Here is an 18059-nt window from a genome sequence, read left to right as displayed (position 1 = left end):
CTACATATTTCAAAATGTCTTGCTTATGAATACCAGGCAGAAAAAGCACCCATGTAAGCATTTAAAGAGAGGGAAAAAGGACTAAACTGGATGAAGAGAAGCATAAATGAATTTTGGAAACCCTGTTTGTTTTTCAATGAGATCCCCTGCTTCCTTTTTCCTCCCCCTTCTTTCAATCCTTATGGAGCTATTTCAGAGCCAAAAAAAAAGAAATTCAGGGGAAAAATAATGTTTCAACTTTCATAATGTTGCAGTATTTCTTCTCTTTGCATTTTTCTTTTCATGTTGAACAAATAATTCGTTTTTATTGTATTTTACCCAATTTCCTTTTGAATTTGCATTTCTGAAACCTGGCCATTGTGGAAACACTTATAAAAAAATCTAACCTATTATTTACTATCAGATTTTGCCTATTGGAGTCACTAGCATCTGCCAGTTTGCATCTCTCTCCCTACTGCATACACGCAAATCCATTCTCTCTTTCTTGCCTGTCCTGAAGACTGTTGCATTTCTGAGATTTTTATAACGCTCAATTATTTTGGGATCTGTTACAACTTTGTTGTTCACCACTCATATTTAAGTCCTTAAGGAAATTCTACAATAAATAATACTTTTAAGGCTACAGCTTATCTCTTTGCAAATTTATTTATTTTATTTTTTGCTTCATTCTGTCATATCATGACCAAGATTACAAGCCAGTCTGCCAGTTGCTGTATGTGTAATTTCTGAAAAGAAGAAACTGTTAGATTCAAAGTATAATTGTTTTTGTTTTCAATAATTCATTCAAAGCAAAAATTACCTATCTAGTTTTGTGAATCCTTAATTATTTTGTTCTATCTAGATTTATGTTGTCTGTTGCTATACTTATGTGAAGACAGAAACGTCAAACTAAAGGAAAATAAAAATCAAGGAGGTGTTCTCTTCCTTCCTTCCTTCCTTCCCTTGCCCCTTCTTCTTTTTTTTTCCACTGAGGCCTTGTCAATTTCTTTACTATAAAGGACAGGTGAAATCAGGAGAATAATGATTAGTTGCCTTTATAAAAAAGGAGGAGACTCCTGGTATCTTCTAAAAGAGATGGTGACTTTTGAAAAGGGAGCACCCACTCTCCAGGTCAATACAAATGCTTAAAATATGAGAATTATTTTTGCCTTAGAATTTTGGATCATTTCATTTTCTGTTTGGTAGCAGAATAAAATAATCACTTTTACTCTTCATCTTCTCATCCTTGTGGACTCTCTTCTCCTTTATCCCCTTCAGTTTGTCACTTAATTCTTTTTAGCCCATTAACCAGAGGAGAAATGTATCTGGAAAAACTATGGTTGGGCTAGACCCGTAACAAGCAGCTAAATGAACTTATGAAATCATGTTTATCTGAGCTATTACCAGCTTCTGCTAACACACACACACACACACACACACACACACACGCACACACGCACACACACACACGACTAGACTAGAATAAGATTTGGTTGATTTTCTGCTAATATCAGCGGTTTATATAAAATTTTTAGAACCTAAACAGATGTCAAGATATATCCTTTTCCTTCCTAACTGTACACTATTATGCCTGAAATAACAGGATCCAGAATTATTTAAGTTTCTAGTGCCAGCCAATTCAAAATAGATTTAAAAGTAAAATGTATTGGTTTATGTAACTAAAAGTTAAAAGAATTAGTGCAGACTTCAGGCATGGTATGATCCAGGGAGTCAAATGATGTGGTAAGGAGATATACATATGTGTCTTTCTGTTTGTCTGTATATCTATCTATCCATCTAATCTTTTTTCCTTTTTAAATTTTCAGTAGTCTTGTGCCTTTTTAAATGTTTTATTGTGATAAAATATATACATATAACATGAAATGCTATTTTAATCATTTTTAAGTGTATAATCCAATGGCGTTAATTATATTAGCGATGTTATGAAACCATCGTGACTATTTGTTTCCAAATCTTTTCCATCATACCAAACAGAAACTGCATACCCATTAAGCATTAACTTCCCAACTCCCCCCTCCCCAAGCCCCTAGCAACCTCTAATGTACTTTCTGTCATTATGCATTTGCCTATTCTAGATAGTTCATATAAGTGGAATTATACAATATTTGTCCTTTTGAGTATGGCTTATTTCACTTAGCATAATGTTTTTAAGGTTCATCCATGTTGTAGCATGAATCAGTACTTTATTTCATTTTGTGGTGGAGTAATATTTCATTATATGTCTATACCGCATTTTGTTTATTCATCCATTGGTAGATAGATATTTGGGTTGTTTCCATCTTTTGGCTACTGTGAATAATGCTGAAGTGGACATTGGTGTACAAATAACTGTTTGAGTTTCTGTTTTCAATTCAATTGGGCATATACCAAGGGGTGGAATTTCTATAATCTTGATTCCTTTTTCCTCTCCATGGCTTCATCCTTAGGTGAGCAAAAACAACTTGGTCCTCACTCCTACAGTTCTTTAAAGAAGGCAGATATTTTCTCTCCCATTGCACATATTAACCCCAAAAGAGAAAGTCTGATTGGCCATGTTCTGATACCAACCCTTGGATCAATCACTGTACATAGAGAGAAACTCCTTCATAGCTTCATGACTAATAACCCCACTGTGTGAGAAAGCAGTTTTCTACACAAAAGAGACACTCTGTTTCTATGCTGGGGGTGGGGAGCAGAGGAAGAGACATTTGCTTGCAGTGTCATCCCAGGTGTGGGTAGAAAACTCACCTTGGTTGTTTACCAGGGACCCTTGGGTGAATGGAATACTTTAAGAAAGATATAGTTAGAGTTTTGACAAGAATTAGGGAAAACAGAAACTGTCAGTGCTGCCAATTGGAATACCAATTGCTATCACCTCTCTGGAGAACATTTTGATAATATCTAGCACAGCTGAAAATATGCAGATGTTCCGATCAAGCAGTTCTGGCCTTAATATAGTCCCAAGAAAACCTCTTCCCCTAGTGCCTAGGAAACACGGACAATACTGTTCATTGTAGTACTGTTTGTAATGGTGAAAAATGGAAAACAGCTGAAGGTTTCATTAGCTGGCTAAAAGATAAACTGTAGTGTAGTCATAGAATGGAATGTTATGCTATCATTAAAAATAACCTAGATTTATATGTATCAAAAAAGATGGACTCAAAAGTATAACACTGAATGAAAAAAATAAAGTTTCAGTATCATAAATACTATTTGCAATAGCATTTATGTAGATACTAGAAAACATACAAGACTATATTATGTATTGTTTTGGGATATATTATGGGATTAAGATGTATATGAAATAAAATTAAAAACCTGTGTACTGGAAGAGTACCCAACAAGTTAAATAATGAAAAGGCAAATGGGGCACAAAAAAAAATCAAGGGTTTTTAAAAATTATACTGCTCTTTTTTATTTTAAAAATAGCTAAGTTATATTGAATAGATGTGAGTAGTTGCTAATTTTGGCTGGTTGATACTGTATTATTTTCTTTTCTTCACTGTTCTATATTTTTCAAGCTTTTCACAATTAAAAGAAGTAGCACACAGTTGGAGTTCAAATAGAAATTCAATTTTTTCTTTAATATTAAAATTTTGGGGTATGTAATAGGTATCTAGTTTATCCTAAGCAAATTAATGCAGGAGCAGAAAACTAAATAGCATGTGTTTTCACTTATAAGTGGGAGCTAAACATGGGGTATTCATGGACATAAAGATGGCAGCAATACAAACTGGGAATTACTGGAGAGGGGAGGGAGGGAATAGGGAAAGGGTTGAAAAACTAACTACTGTATACTGTATTAGTCCTTTCTCACACTGCTGTGAAGAAATACCCAAGACTGGGTAATTTACAAAGGAAAGAGTTTAATTGACTCACAGTTCCGGATGGCTGGGGAGGCCTTAGGAAACTTACAATCATGGTGGAAGGTACCTCTTCACAGGGTGGCAGGAGAGAGAATAAGTGCAAGCAGGGGAAATGCCAGGCACCTATAAAACCATCAGATGTGAGACTCACTCATTATCATGAGAACAGCATGGGGAAACCACCCCCATGATTCAATTACCTCTACCTGGTCCTGCTTTTGACACATGGAGATTATGGGGACTACAATTCAAGGTGAGATTTGGGTGGGGACACAGAACCAAACCATATCAGGTACTACGCTTAGTACCTGGGGTGACAGAATCATTTGTACCCTGAGCCTCAGCATCACGCAATATACCCAGGTAACAAACCTGCACATGTATTCTCTGAGTCTAAAATAAAACTCGAAAAAAATAGGCAGGCAGGCAGGTTTGTTGGGGGGCGGGGGAGAGAGAGAGAGAGAATATTGTGTTTTTTTTTTAACTTGGTATCTTTCATGTAATCATATGAACAAGCTCTTGCCAAAATCTCCCTGCCATGCTATGCTACTTCACGCCATTTTATATCATTTATGTGTTAGAATGCATTTTGTCTTTAATCTTCCCTGTGCCAGAGTATTTCCCCTAAGAAAATGCCCAGTGTGTTTCCCATTAACCTCAAAATTCCTGCCAGGGTTCAGCCTTACAACCCTGAAATGCCTCCTATCATTTCAGCAAACAATGAGACTGCTCCCTGAACATTAAAAGCTGGCAAAAGTAAACTATCCAAATCAGTATTCGTATCAGAAGAAAGTCCTGGGAGGTGAAGATGGATTTCAGAAATCCTATTCATACCAAGAGGAAAAAGTGATTAAATAATTGTGCGTGAAGCAGTTGGTGACAGCCTTGTCTCTTTTGGTTTTGTAAAAACGATAACAGAAAGATTTGCAATATCATGCATGATTCTGAAGTGGTTAAAATTTTATAATAGAAACTTAAAGGCAAGAAATAGAATTGCAGAGAGAGCATTGCTTGCTGAGCACTGACATCATTGCGTGGGAATGAATGAGTATTGTCTTACACAATGGAATGCATTCTATCTCTCCTCTGAGAGGGAATTTGGCTTGGTATGCAAATTAAAATATTGTTTTGAAAAATCTGTTGCATCAAATTACAGAAAGAATTTTTTCGCTAATCCAGTTCTTTGGTCCATTGTTGGCAAAGCAATTGAGAGCAGGCTCGTCTAGCCAGTTTGTCTGGGGCTCCAGTCTTGGATTTTGTGCGGAGCCCAATCAAGGAGAACTGTCCTTTGGCAAAGAAGCAAAAGAGCCCTAAATTCTTGGGGTCTCTGCTTAAATGTTTTTTTCAGGCATAAAAGAAGAAAGGATAATTTGCTTGAAATACTTGTAAACCCTTAAAGGCATTTAGAATTTGAGTGTTTGTTATTTTGTTCTCCCTTTGTTGGGAAGTTGGCAGGTGAGCGACTATGTAGCTGGCTTGTGTTGGTAGGTGGCCTTCCTCTTCTTTCAAACTTACCTGAAGGGGCCTATCCCCAAATAAAGTCTTTCAGTCTGAAGTTTTGCAGCCTGGAAATAATCTGAAACTATTCAGAAATGTCATACGTTTCACAGCTCTGCTCCCCAGTGTCCTTGGCTGGCGTGGCCCTGAGTTCGCTGATGGGGATTCAGAGAACAACTGACGCCAACATTCATGCTCATGGCTCATGGCTCATGCCTCGCTACAGGGCAGTGGCTTGTGAACAGTTGTCCTGAACAACATCATCACCATCACCTGGGATCTTGTTAGAAATGCAGATTCTCAGAGTCCACCCTAGACCTACTGGGGATGGGGCCCAGGAATCTGATTTAACAGGTTCACCAGGTGTTGGGGTCTACAATCAAGTTTGAGAACCACTGCTCCAGGATAATCTGTCTGTTTGGGTGTAGAAAATCCCAGTTCTGAGCTCCTTCACTCTTCCTCCTCCTGTTGTAATAATTGTTCCTTATTGAAATAGTGTTAGAATTATTGAGGAAGAAGGTGGAGAGAGAAAACTGGCATTCATCAGACAGCTAGTATAAGCCAAGTGCTTTACATATGCAATCTCAGTGTTTCAAGCAATTATGAGAATAGATCATTTGGCCCAATTTACAGATGAACAAACTGAATATTTAATTACTTATTGTAGCAAATGTGGTTGTTTGGGTGTTCAATGATGATTTCTTTTTTTTTTTCTTCTTTTGTTAACAGAGGAATCCAGATTTACTGCAGGTATCACGTAGTTCTGTGTTCAGGAAAGAGGGCCCAGCCCCAGGGTATGGAATATGATTGGGTTTAAGTCAAACATGGTATTCCTCCTCTTTTCCAGTGATTGATTTGAATGTGGCCATGTGACCTGGTTCTGGCCAACTAAATGTAAGGAGAAATTTGTGGATGCTGTTGGAAAAATGTGTTCTCTCTGATTAAGTAAAGACTTGCATAAATAAAAATCCTCATTCCTTCTTACATTGGACTGCTGTCTTGTGAGGATGCAGTATTTGTTTGGAACCACAGCAGCCACCTTGCAACCATGAAGAAAAAGTCAAGGGAGAGCGGTTGAGATTGCCCTGCCTGGCACTGTTCTGTTTCTGGATTTTTGGTTGTGTGAGTTAACAAATCTCTGTTGTTTAAGCCATATTTTATTAGGTGTCCTATTATTTTCTACTAAAAGCGTACATTCTGAGGGTACACATGTTTACCAGGCACCAGAATAAAGATTAGAATCCAAGTTTGACTGATGGTAAACATCATCCGAGTTTGTTCTCTCTCTAACCTATCTGCCCTCCTGCCTTTTCTTCCAATAAAAATACATTTTGCAGGGGTATATGGATAATCTCTGTATCTTCCTCTTAATTTTGCTGTGAACCTAGAACTACTCTAAAATAAGTCTTTAAAAAATTATAGTTACTTTTCAGTGACCCCCTCCACCACTAGATAATTAAATAAATAAATAAACTTTGTCTACAATCAGTCTACAGAATTTAAACTCCTAGAAAAACGACTAGCAATGATATGAAAGTTTTTGAAAACATTATATTAAGTGCAGTTTATTCTAGGCCAGATTGTCCCAAGGAATGTTTTATCAGTGCTTTTCAGGTAGCCCGATGTATTTCAGGTGCACATATGATAAGTACATTCTTCTGGTGAAAATCCAAGTATTATACAAAACCAAAGCTTTCCATGACTCAACTCAATTCCACTTTTCTCTCCAGAAGTAATCATCCATCTCCTGTTAATAACATGTTTTACTAGTTATTTTCTGTGCATTTATATATTTATATGCTCAGATCAAGATAAATTTTTTAAAAATAGCATTTTTGCATATATTGTACTGATTTTTTAACTTCACAGCATGTCTTGCACATTTTTTCACATCTGTTAAGTGTACTTTTATATTATTTTCTTTTCTATATAAATTATTTTCTTTTTTTTTCTATATAAATATTTTCTTATTATATTCAGCCTAGTGCTCTATCATAGGTGCATACCAAAGTTTTATTTAATTATCCCTTTGGCTAAAGCAATACTTGGTACATAACAGGCACTTGATAAACATTTGTTAAATGAATTTGTCTTCGAAATTACTTAGGGAGTTTGCAGTTTTTCCTTGTTTTAAACAATATTTCTATGTAAATTTTAGAGTCCGTTTGCCAATTTGCCCAAAATAAATCATATTTGGACTTTCACTGGACTTTTATTGGCAAGGATTGACATTTTATAATATTAAGCTTTTGCATGCTTTTTGCATGTGTATTTCTTCAGGATAGATATTTTGGAGAGAAATTGCTGACTCAAATGGTATATGAATTGTAAAGATTTAATAGTTATTACCAAAATTATTTTTAATTCAACTTCTCCCATTTATTGTACTATCAATTGTATATGATGGTAGCAATAATGGTGATGATGACAGTGATGATGGTAATGATACTATATTGCAAAAGAACCCAGTGCTTTTCTATAATAATTTATCTCTGCTTATCCTCAAATGTCTGATGACCTTCAGCTTTTATTACTGCTCATTTTGAGTGTGGAGAAAAGTTCTGATTCTTTAGCTAAACCCATGTTAGGAAAATTTGCCTTGCCTGAGAGTATGCATTTTATGATCACCACCAACATATTGGACTAGTCCCAGTTAAATGTTGAGTAGTGCCTTGAACCACTGTCATAAAATGCCCTAGGATGGCAAAGGAAGACTTCTAGAAGGGATGACAAGCAGTGAAAATAAAATAAATACTTGACTATTGGTTCATGTTTATGTAACTGTCTTGCTGAGTACTAGGTATCCCAGCTGAGCACCTTGAAGTCCCTATTTCCTAATAAATCTCCAGATCTCTGTGAATGGACGGATCCCTGTACCTTAATGGAAGCACTTACCTGGCTGCCTTCACTTAGAATTTATTTTTACATTTTAAGCAGGCTATGCAAAGTTTGCAACTCCTAATCTTCATCATACCATGACTAGTTCATCTTGTTAAACTAGCAAAACTATGAACAATTTGAAGAGTTCTTCTTTTGCTGTCATTTATGTGCCTATGAGTTTTAGTTGTTTGTGTTTCTTTGGCAAAGTATTTGCATGCCTGAGGATTAATGCCACTGACCCAATTAACAGTAAACCTGATCAACTGAAATAACTCATGTGTATCACACCACATTAAGCACTGATATTTCCTGTTTTAAATATAAAGTTTCATTCTAAATAATAGATTAAATCCTTAAGAAAATGGTTGGGGGATTTATGAATATTCTGAATTGCTTAGATTCAATGATTCAAGTACATTTTTAAAAAATAAAGTCTGGAACTCTTGCTTAGAGATAACATTTTTATCATCGTAAATATTTATTTAAAGATTTAAGACTTTCAAAATATGTCCCTATGGGATGTCAGATATAATACTGTCACTGTAATCTTACCATCTCTTGTAATGCTATTGCCCAAAGGTCACTTTGGGGCAAAATCTGTTTTCCTTTATGTTTGCCTGAGGAGCAACGTTGCATCCAGCAGAACCACTGGGAAAAGAAGCCCTTCCCCCCGACCTGATTATTGAAGCAGACTCTGGCCCATCCCAGAGGGACTCCCTGACCTACATTCCTCCTTCCCTGGCTATCAGACAGGGTGCTCCTGCTGAAGCAGGAGCTGAAGTGTTGGTGAGGCTCCTGCATGTGGCCCACTGCTCTCGTCTTAGATGATTCTGAAAGATCTGCTACCTGTCCTGCAGGAGCTGCTGGTCAATGAAAATCCTCCAGATTGATGATGGGAGTGCATTGGGGGAGATGAATTCATTGTGAGTGAATACATGAAAACTAGAATGCCTGTCCAAATGTTTATTTTGAAATCCAAAAGCTATCCTCTGTCCACTGCTGGAACCCTCGCTTGCACGTTTGAGCTTAAAGCTGTCAAATATCAAAGCCTGGATTGCAAATCCACACATGGAGAGAGGCGATTTCTAGAAACAGAGGACATAACCATAGAGAAAAGAATACTTGGTCCTCACAACTCAAAATGTGGCCCATGGAACAGCATTGCCCCGTTACCTGTGAGCTTGTTGGAAATGCAGAACCTTGGGCTCCACTCTGGACCTATTGAATCTGGATTTTAATTTTAACAAGATTCCTTGGTGATTTGTATGCGCATTGAAGTGTGAGAAGTGCTATTTTAGGCAGTGTTAAGACTAGGAGATGCTCTTTTTCTCACTTACAGTCACCTGTAGTCAGTTTGGAGTACGTCAAAGGACCCTCACAGGAAAGTGTTTGCATAGACTTATATAGAGAACTTGAGATCAGAAGTGGCAATAATGAAACAGTCCAGCAGTTAATGGTAGAGCTCTCACCAGCCATACAGTCGATAAGTTCTGCGTGGTTAGAGTAGGAATCCCCAGTGAATTAAAGGCTGACCCTAAACAATTATAGGCTGACACTGAGAGATTATAGCAGTGACACATCAGCAGGTTTTGGGTGAATCAACATGAGATAACACTGGCTAGAGACAGCTAAAAGGAAAAGATCACTCATTAAGTATGGGATTGTGCCCTTTTTATAGCAAGCCCTGTCTTGTCTGTAGCTGTCCATTAAATGCTATGAATAAGAAAAGTAGTATGATTTTAAAAATATTGACCTTGGGTGGCTTGCAGGACCTGGCTTTTAACTCTTGTATCATGGACTGAATTTGGAGCTGACTCATTCTCAATATTCTGAAATAGCGATATATGACCATGTACAGTTAAAAACCGAGGTATAATTATGCTTCAATAAATTGCACAAAACTTTGTTTCAGTTAAGTTTTGAAAACTGTATGTACTAACCATCCGAAACCAGATAACATTTCTACCACACCAGAAGTGTCTCTTGGCCCCTTTTGGGTCACTTCAATTACTGTTTTAATTTCTATCATCATATATTATTTTGGCAGTTCTAGAACTTCATATAAATGGATTCATACATATATACTCTTCTGTTTGACTTCTTTCACTCAGCATGTTTCTGAGAAACATCCGTCTTTGGGGGTGTATGAGTAATTTATATTTTTTATTGCTGAATAGTATTCAATTGTATGAACAAAGTTTTATCCACTTACACATAGGTGAGCATATAGGTAATCTCCAGTTTTGAGCTATTATGCATAAGACAGTTTTGATCATTAGTAAATAAGTCTTTTCATGAACATGCATTTTCATTCAGCTACAGTAGTTGTCTAGGAGTGGAATTGCTGGGTCTTAGGGAAGATGTTTGTTTAACTATTAGAAACTGCCAAACAGTTCTTCAAATTGGTTGTACTATTTCATACTCTGACTTAGAATTTTAACATTTTTAATTAGTGGGTTTTTAAAATTATTTTTTTAGAGAAGGATCTTGCTGTGTTGCCCTGGAACTGCAGCCTCGAACTCCTAGGCTCAAGTGTTCCTCCTGTCTCAGCCTCCCAAAGTGCTAGGATTATAGGCATTAGCCACTGTGCCCAGCCTACACTGTAAATAGAAATGCACAAGAGTTCTAGTTGCTTCCTGTTCTCACCAATATTTGATGTTGTCGGTCTTTTACATTTTGGTTTAATTTGCATTTATCTGGTAACTAAAGATATTGGCCACTATTTTGTGTACTTATTTGTCTTTCATACAATCTTGTTTTGTGATGTATCTGTTTGAGTAACTCTTTTGCCCATTTTTATTGGGTTGTCTTTCTGTTGTTGACTTGTGGGAGTATCACAGATAGATTTCTCTCAACTTACCTATGCCTTCAGTACCTCAGAGCCTAGAGTGCCTCAGATGTGCTTTCTGGAGTTTTCAGTTCTGTTTTTGGACATGGCTGCCTTGCACTTAGGAAAGTCCTCATTTATCTCACGGGTGTATCTTTTTTCTACCTATCCCAGCTTGATATAGTTTGGATGTTGTCCCCACCCAAATCACATGTTGAATTGTAATCTCCAATGTTGGAGATGGGGCCTGGTGGGAGGTGATTGGATCATGGGGACGGATTGCTCATGAATGGTTTATCACCATCTTCTTGGTACTGTCCTCACAATAGTGAGTGACTTCTTGTGAGATCTGGTCGTTTACAAGTGTGTGGCATCTCTCTCATCACTCTCTTGCTTCTGCTCTGGCCATGTGATGTGCCTGCTCCCCCTTTGCCTTTTGCCATGATTGTAAACTTCCTGAGGCCACCTCAGAAGCAGATACCATTATGTTTCCTGTATAGCCTGCAGAACCATGAGCCAATTAACCCCTTTTTCTTATAAATTATTCAGTCTCAGGTATTTCTTTATAGCAATGCAAAAACAGTCCAAAACACAGCCTTTGGCACAATACCCTGAGCATTTGGTGACAGCCTATGGGAATGATTTGATGGGTCAGTGCAGACCCTGTGGCTGAGCTCCTTAGCATTCTCATCTGTCACACCAGATCACATGTGACCATTAAACTTTCGTTAAAATTTTGCCTAGTTTCTCCTTGTTCTCTTCCATGGTGGATTTCTTCTCCACCCATCATTTTGCTCAGATTGAGAACAATTAGGGCCGTCTTCTCACCTATGAGAGGCTCACTGTTTTCTGGAACCATGTTGATTTATGTTTCTTTGCCTCCTCCACTCTCTGGTGAATTTTATAAAACTTTGATTTTGTAGCTCATCAGGCTTGTTTTGGTGGTTAGGGTGAGAATGATGCTGTCTTGTGACTTTCTACATTCTAGCCAGAAGTGGAAGTCCTGCACATTTTTACCCAGTCCATTCCTTCTTGAAATGTGCCAGAAATGTTGTCTACTGAAGCCTGGAGAAAGACATTGCTTTAAAAATAACAAGCCAAGATGTTCACAATGACCCAGTGTAGAGTGGAGTTATCAGAAGAACCAACCACATTATACATTTATGCTGATAATTTAAAGGTTAAATTAGCAACCAGTAAACCATGAGAGCTGTTGACCCTGAGCACATTACTAAACATCACTGTGACTTAGTTTCCTTGTTTATAAAACAAGAATCAAAAGAGTACTTACATCATGGGATTGCTGGATGATTAAATGAGTTAATATATATAAAGTGCTTAAAAGTATACTTGGTACATAGCAAATGCCTGATAAATGTAACGTTAGCTGTCATTATTAATATATTGCTACAAATGACTGTTGTTGTTCCAGGAGAAGTTTTTCTAGGAAGAATTTATTTCTTCTCAGTCAATCCCTCTTATGTCCTAATTAAACATTAAGTTAAAGCTTTCTTTGGGTTTTCATGAGAGCTAACAGATCTAAGCAGCCAATACTGTGGTCTATTTCAGTTCCATGAACAAAAGGTTGGAAAATTTTGGCTTAAAAATTGGTGCCTGTGGTGGTGTCAGAGGCGTTCAAACCAGAGTGGCTCCATCTTGAATAGGGGCTGGGTAAAATAAGGCTGAGACCCACTGGGCTGCATTCTCAGGACCTTAGGCATTCTTAGCCACAGGATGAGATAGGAGGTTGGCAGGACTGGTATCACTAGATACAGGTCACAAAGACCCTGCTGATAAAACAGGATACAGTAAAGAAGCCAGCCAAAACCCACCAAAACCAAGATGGCAATGAAAGTGGCCTCTGGTCATCCTCACTGCTCATTATATGTTAATTATATTGCATTAACATGCTACAAGACACTCCTACCAGCACCATGACAGTTCACAAATGCCATAGCAATGCTTGGAAGTTACCTTATGTAGTCTAAAAAGGGGAGGAACTCTTAGTTCCAGGAATTCCCCACCCCTTTCCTGGAAAACTCATGAATAATCCACCCCTTGTTTAGCATACAATCAAGAAATAACCATAAACATAGCTAACCAGCAACCCTCAGGGCTGCTCTGCCTAAGAAGTAAGCATTCTGTTGTTTCTTTATTTCTCTAATAAACTTGCTTTCACTTTACTCTATGGATTCACCCCGAATCCTTTCTTGCACAAGATCCAAGAACCCTCTCTTGGGGTCTAGATCAGGACCCCTTTCTGGTAACAGTAGAAGTTAATATTATTCAGCAATATCTTTGGTTCTCCTGTCTTTGAGTGGGATCTTTTGTGCGTCCTGACATGAAGCATGCCTATGTGATGCATTGGCCAATTAATTGTGACTGGAAATGTATCACTTCTGGGCAAGTCTTTAAGAACTGGTTTGCAATGCAATTTGCTTCTGGACAAGTCTTTAAGAACTGGTTTGCAGTACAATATACTTTCTTCCTCATGTTAATGTGACCAGTGAAGTTCCAAGAAGAGGAGCCTCTAAGTGAGGGTGATTTGGAGCAGAGTCACAGCTGGCTCATGGTGGGCCCATAGAATAAGTCAAACGTAAACCTTTGCTTTAGACTGCAGAAGAGTTTGGAGCTGTTGGTCACAGAAGCATCCCCAAGCCTCTCCTGATTGACTGATAAAGTACCTTCACAGGATAGAGGGCAGACTGTTTGTTCTGCTCTGTCTGGGCAGGGTTGAGTCTGATGGATACACTAGTCAGGCAGAGAACTCCTGGAGACCAGAGTTTGAGTGGAGGGGTAGCCAGATTCATGGGTACCAGAGTGAGTTCAAACCATATCTAAGACAAGGTGCCAAAAATCTAAGTGTCCAAATCTCCCAAAGTGCAGGTGCAGGACCGGAAGCAGAAGACAGAAAGTGGAGACCAAATGTTTGAAGCTGGGTAAAGGCAGGGATGGAGCAGGAACCGAGGAACAAACCTTGGAACTAGGTAAGAAGTTCTCTCTATGACATTTCATTGAGTAGTAAAGGGAGAGCCAAAGCGCTGTGTTATTGGGACAGCTGTTTGTTGTATGGTGGGCTGTTTGACTGAAAGGTCAAGTCACAAGGTCAAGTTCACTACATCTCAGGGCGATTTCTGCTTTTATGAACCAGTCTTCACACCAGCAAGATTCCTTGGCACCTCAAGGTTTGAAGAACAACTACACAACAAAATTCACTCTATTCTGGATGATGATGGTCTCCCAACTCAGGTTTAAAGGGCAATCACTTTCAAATTAACTGGACAATCACTCTCACTCTGCCCCAGAGAATCACTTCTGAAACATCAAAACACCTATTTTGGCTCTCTTTTATGGTACCTTGTCATTTAAATCATACAAAATGTTAGAAATACAGAACTGTCCATGTATGTTTTTAATAGGGTCAGCGATATTAATGCAGCAGCAGTGTAAGCAGAGCATTTTAAGAAATTCTTCCGGTCCTTTTGGAATTCAGCTTAACAGACATGTATTGACATAACTAACTTGTTGAATATGTCTTTCTGTAAGTTATAAGTGAGGAGAAAGTAAAGCTTTCCATTAAACTAACAGATGAAATTTTTGTATTAGGGATAATGTACTAATATGATACACACTAATAGGATATATATTCCAAAGTGCTGTTACATCATTTAATGCAAAGTTACCTCCTACTGGGAACTAAATATTATTTTACAGAAAATATAAATAATGTAAAGACTTTCTGGGCACTCAGTAATAACCTGGGATGTGAAATAACTTGATTTGTGGCACTGGCTATGTACAATATCTTTTTGTTGAAGATGATTATCAGAATTCTATGGAAAATGTATTGTCAAGGTTGTAGAATGGACGATTCCTGTTATGATTCACTAGGGAACAAGCTTTTTAAAAAAATTTTTTTTATTATACTTTAAGTTTTAGGGTACATGTGCACAACGTGCAGGTTAGTTACATATGCATACATGTGCCATGTTGGTGTGCTGCACCCATTAACTCGTCATTTAACATTAGGTATATCTCCCAATGCTATCCCTCCCCCTCCCCCCACCCCACAACAGGCCCCGGTGTGTGATGTTCCCCTTCCTGTGTCCGTGTGTTCTCATTCTTCAATTCCCACCTATGAGTGAGAACATGCGGTGTTCGGTTTTTTGTCCTTGCGATAGTTTGCTGAGAATGATGGTTTCCAGTTTCATCCATGTCCCTACAAAGGACATGAACTCATCATTTTTTATGGCTGCATAGTATTCCATGGTGTATATGTGCCACATTTTCTTAATCCAGTCTATCATTGTTGGACATTTGGGTTGGTTCCAAGTCTTTGCTATTGTGAATAGTGCCACAATAAACATACATGTGCATGTGTCTTTATAGCAGCATGGTTTATAATCCTCTGGATATATACCCAGTAATGGGATGGCTGGGTCAAATGGTATTTCTAGTTCTAGATCCCTGAGGAATCGCCACACTGACCTCCACAATGGTTGAACTAGTTTACAGTCCCCCCAACAGTGTAAAAGTGTTCCTATTTCTCCATATCCTCGCCAGCACCTGTTGTTTCCTGACTTTTTAATGATCGCCATTCTAACTGGTGTGGGAACAAGCTTTGTAAATGATTATTTTCGTTCTTAGTTGTCCTCTAAATAAACTAGAAAGGTAGAAAGTGTTCACCTAAGTCTATTTCCATTTGTGGCCATGAGGTTGTTTAATATTATTATTTGTCAGTTAAGTTGTCTGATTTTTTTGACAATTGACTTATTATGGTAATGATACACATTGACATACACTAGCGCATCCACCTATATAGAGTAGGTGTTTAACAAATGTTTGTTGAAAATGATTCTATAAATACATCTATAAAGTTTGAAATCTACATTGTCAGAAAGCTGAAGAAAACTCTTCTGTGAGAAAAAAAACAGCAAATCTTAGACATTTCCATCGTTTTTTAATATATATGTTATATATATACACACACATAATACATATATAAATATAGGAAATATCTTGAAATAAATATTATCAAATCTTTAGGTATTTAGATGGAGATTTGTATGAGGAAGGTATATTCAGAAAGAAAGCTGCCTTCACTTAATTTATTGCCTATTTGCTAAAGATATTTACTCAGTAGATCAGGAGTAAAACTTTAAACTCAAATGTCTGGAGGAATTTAAATATATGTGAATGTGTATGTTTAAATTGAAGAAGAATGTTGACAGAAATAAATCACTTTTAGAGAGAATTCCCAGGACCTGGTCCCTTTTAAGAAAGCTCTCCTGGTCCTTGTGCAAATACATAGTTCTTTAAAGTACCAGCCCACATACTTTATGGGTTTGTGTCGGTATGCCTGTGTTTATTTTTGGAATAAAAATCCTTGCTTATAAAAAAGGTAGTTAAGTATGGTACAACATAGCTGTGATCCCTTTGGCCTGACTTAAGAGTTTGTACTTAAGGAACATAAACTAAAGTCAGAGATAATTCAATTAGCATTTTGAACACACAAAGGCATTCTTGCTTCCTAGCTTTCAAGGCACAAAGCAGCCCCATTAAATTATAACAGTAATTACACCACTTGCACACATTCTTCAAAATTTCATGAAGTGCAATGCTGAGCTCTACTTTGAGATGTTTGTCTGTCTCTGGAATATACAAGTCAAATAGCTTAACTCCTTGTCCAACTTCACACAACAAAAATTGCCACTTTCCCTTCTAGGACACATATCCAGTACTCCCTGTTTTCTTCCCACTCCTACTAATCCGTCACGAAACTTCGTGGATGTTAACTCTGAAATGGCTCTCGAATCTGTCCACTTCTTCCCATTTTCCTTGCCACTGCCCTGGTGTGGGGTGCCACCTTCCCTTGCCCATACTCATGGCAGTAGTCTTCTACCTGTTCTTCCTGCCCTGACATTGTCTCCTCTCATCTCTCCTCCCCTCTGCACAGAGCTATCCTTTCACTAAAATGAAATCTCAACAATAATACCCTGAGTCTCAGCTTCATCACCTTAATCACTTCCCAGGTCACCCCTGATTCATCTCCTTTACTCTGCACTACCAAAGCCCCTGTAATCACTCTGCTGTAGTAACTGCCACATTTTATTGTGCTTCCTCGCATAGTGGTCTGTTTCAGTAGATCATAAGTTCTGAGAAGGTAGGAACCATGCTTGTCTTGTTTACCCCAGAATTCTTGGATTCAAGCCTAGCGTATACTCTGAAATTGCGAAGGAATTTATCACAACTCTTCAATATCAGAGCAATTCCTGAGCCAAGGCACATACCAATGCTCTCTAACATATTAAAATACTATTTTTTTTGCATGTTGGAGCCTTTATGGTTCTAAAGGAAAATTCCCTAAGGCAGTGTGTCCCAACGGGCTTTATTTTACTAGTGAGAATAGTGCAATCATATAAATTTCTCCTTGAACTAAAGGTACCAACTTAAATTCCTTCTCTCAACTTTGACTAAAATGCTAGTAATTAGATTTTAAAATATTTTTATTTTATGCATCCTTTATGATGTATGAAAATGGCATGACATGTAATGATGGTGATATAATAACAAACAAACTGTGATATAAAAATCTGCACGTGTGGGGTGGGATGTGGCCTGAGTTCCTTTAACTATTAATAGGTTACATGACTTTTTTGTATTTTTCTTATTTCTTTCTCTAATGCCTTTTTTACAGACTTTTACCCATAATTGAAGACTCTAGTTCAGTTTAGGCTAGAGAAGTGAGATACAGGAAGAAAAATTACATGTGTCTTTCTGTGTGATTTGTATGTATATATGTGTGATGATTGATTAACGACTATTATTAGCCATAAAAATAAAACACATGGGGGTTCATGGAACAGAAGTTTATTCACAGCTTATTGTGAAAAAAAAGGTCATTGTCAGTTCAAATGAAATCTCATCTTTATTGTATATGTGCTGTCAAAGTGAGCACTCATCTTTATTGTAAATGTTAAAAGTGAGTAGTGTTGAATAGATTTGGTTCC

The 18059-nt window shown here is 37.6% G+C and overlaps 1 protein-coding gene across 2 annotated transcripts in view; it reads left to right on the top strand.

The window, feature by feature from the left end:
• The window catches only part of MID1 (midline 1), a 664445-nt gene that overhangs the window by 40779 nt on the left and 605607 nt on the right, over positions 1-18059 (top strand). The window contains exon 3 of one of the 2 annotated variants that reach the window (XM_063804568.1): positions 13931-14036. The gene's annotated coding sequence lies outside the window, so the exon portion shown is untranslated. Of the gene's footprint in view, positions 1-13930; positions 14037-18059 lie in introns of those variants that run through there. The other variant, XM_063804567.1, reaches the window with a different exon arrangement.

The sequence above is a fragment of the Pan troglodytes genome, chromosome X, assembly GCF_028858775.2.
Source record: "Pan troglodytes isolate AG18354 chromosome X, NHGRI_mPanTro3-v2.0_pri, whole genome shotgun sequence".
NCBI classification, from domain to species: Eukaryota; Metazoa; Chordata; class Mammalia; order Primates; family Hominidae; genus Pan; species Pan troglodytes.
Note: the sequence above shows the minus strand (reverse complement) of the source record. Positions and strands in the feature narration are given on the sequence as shown.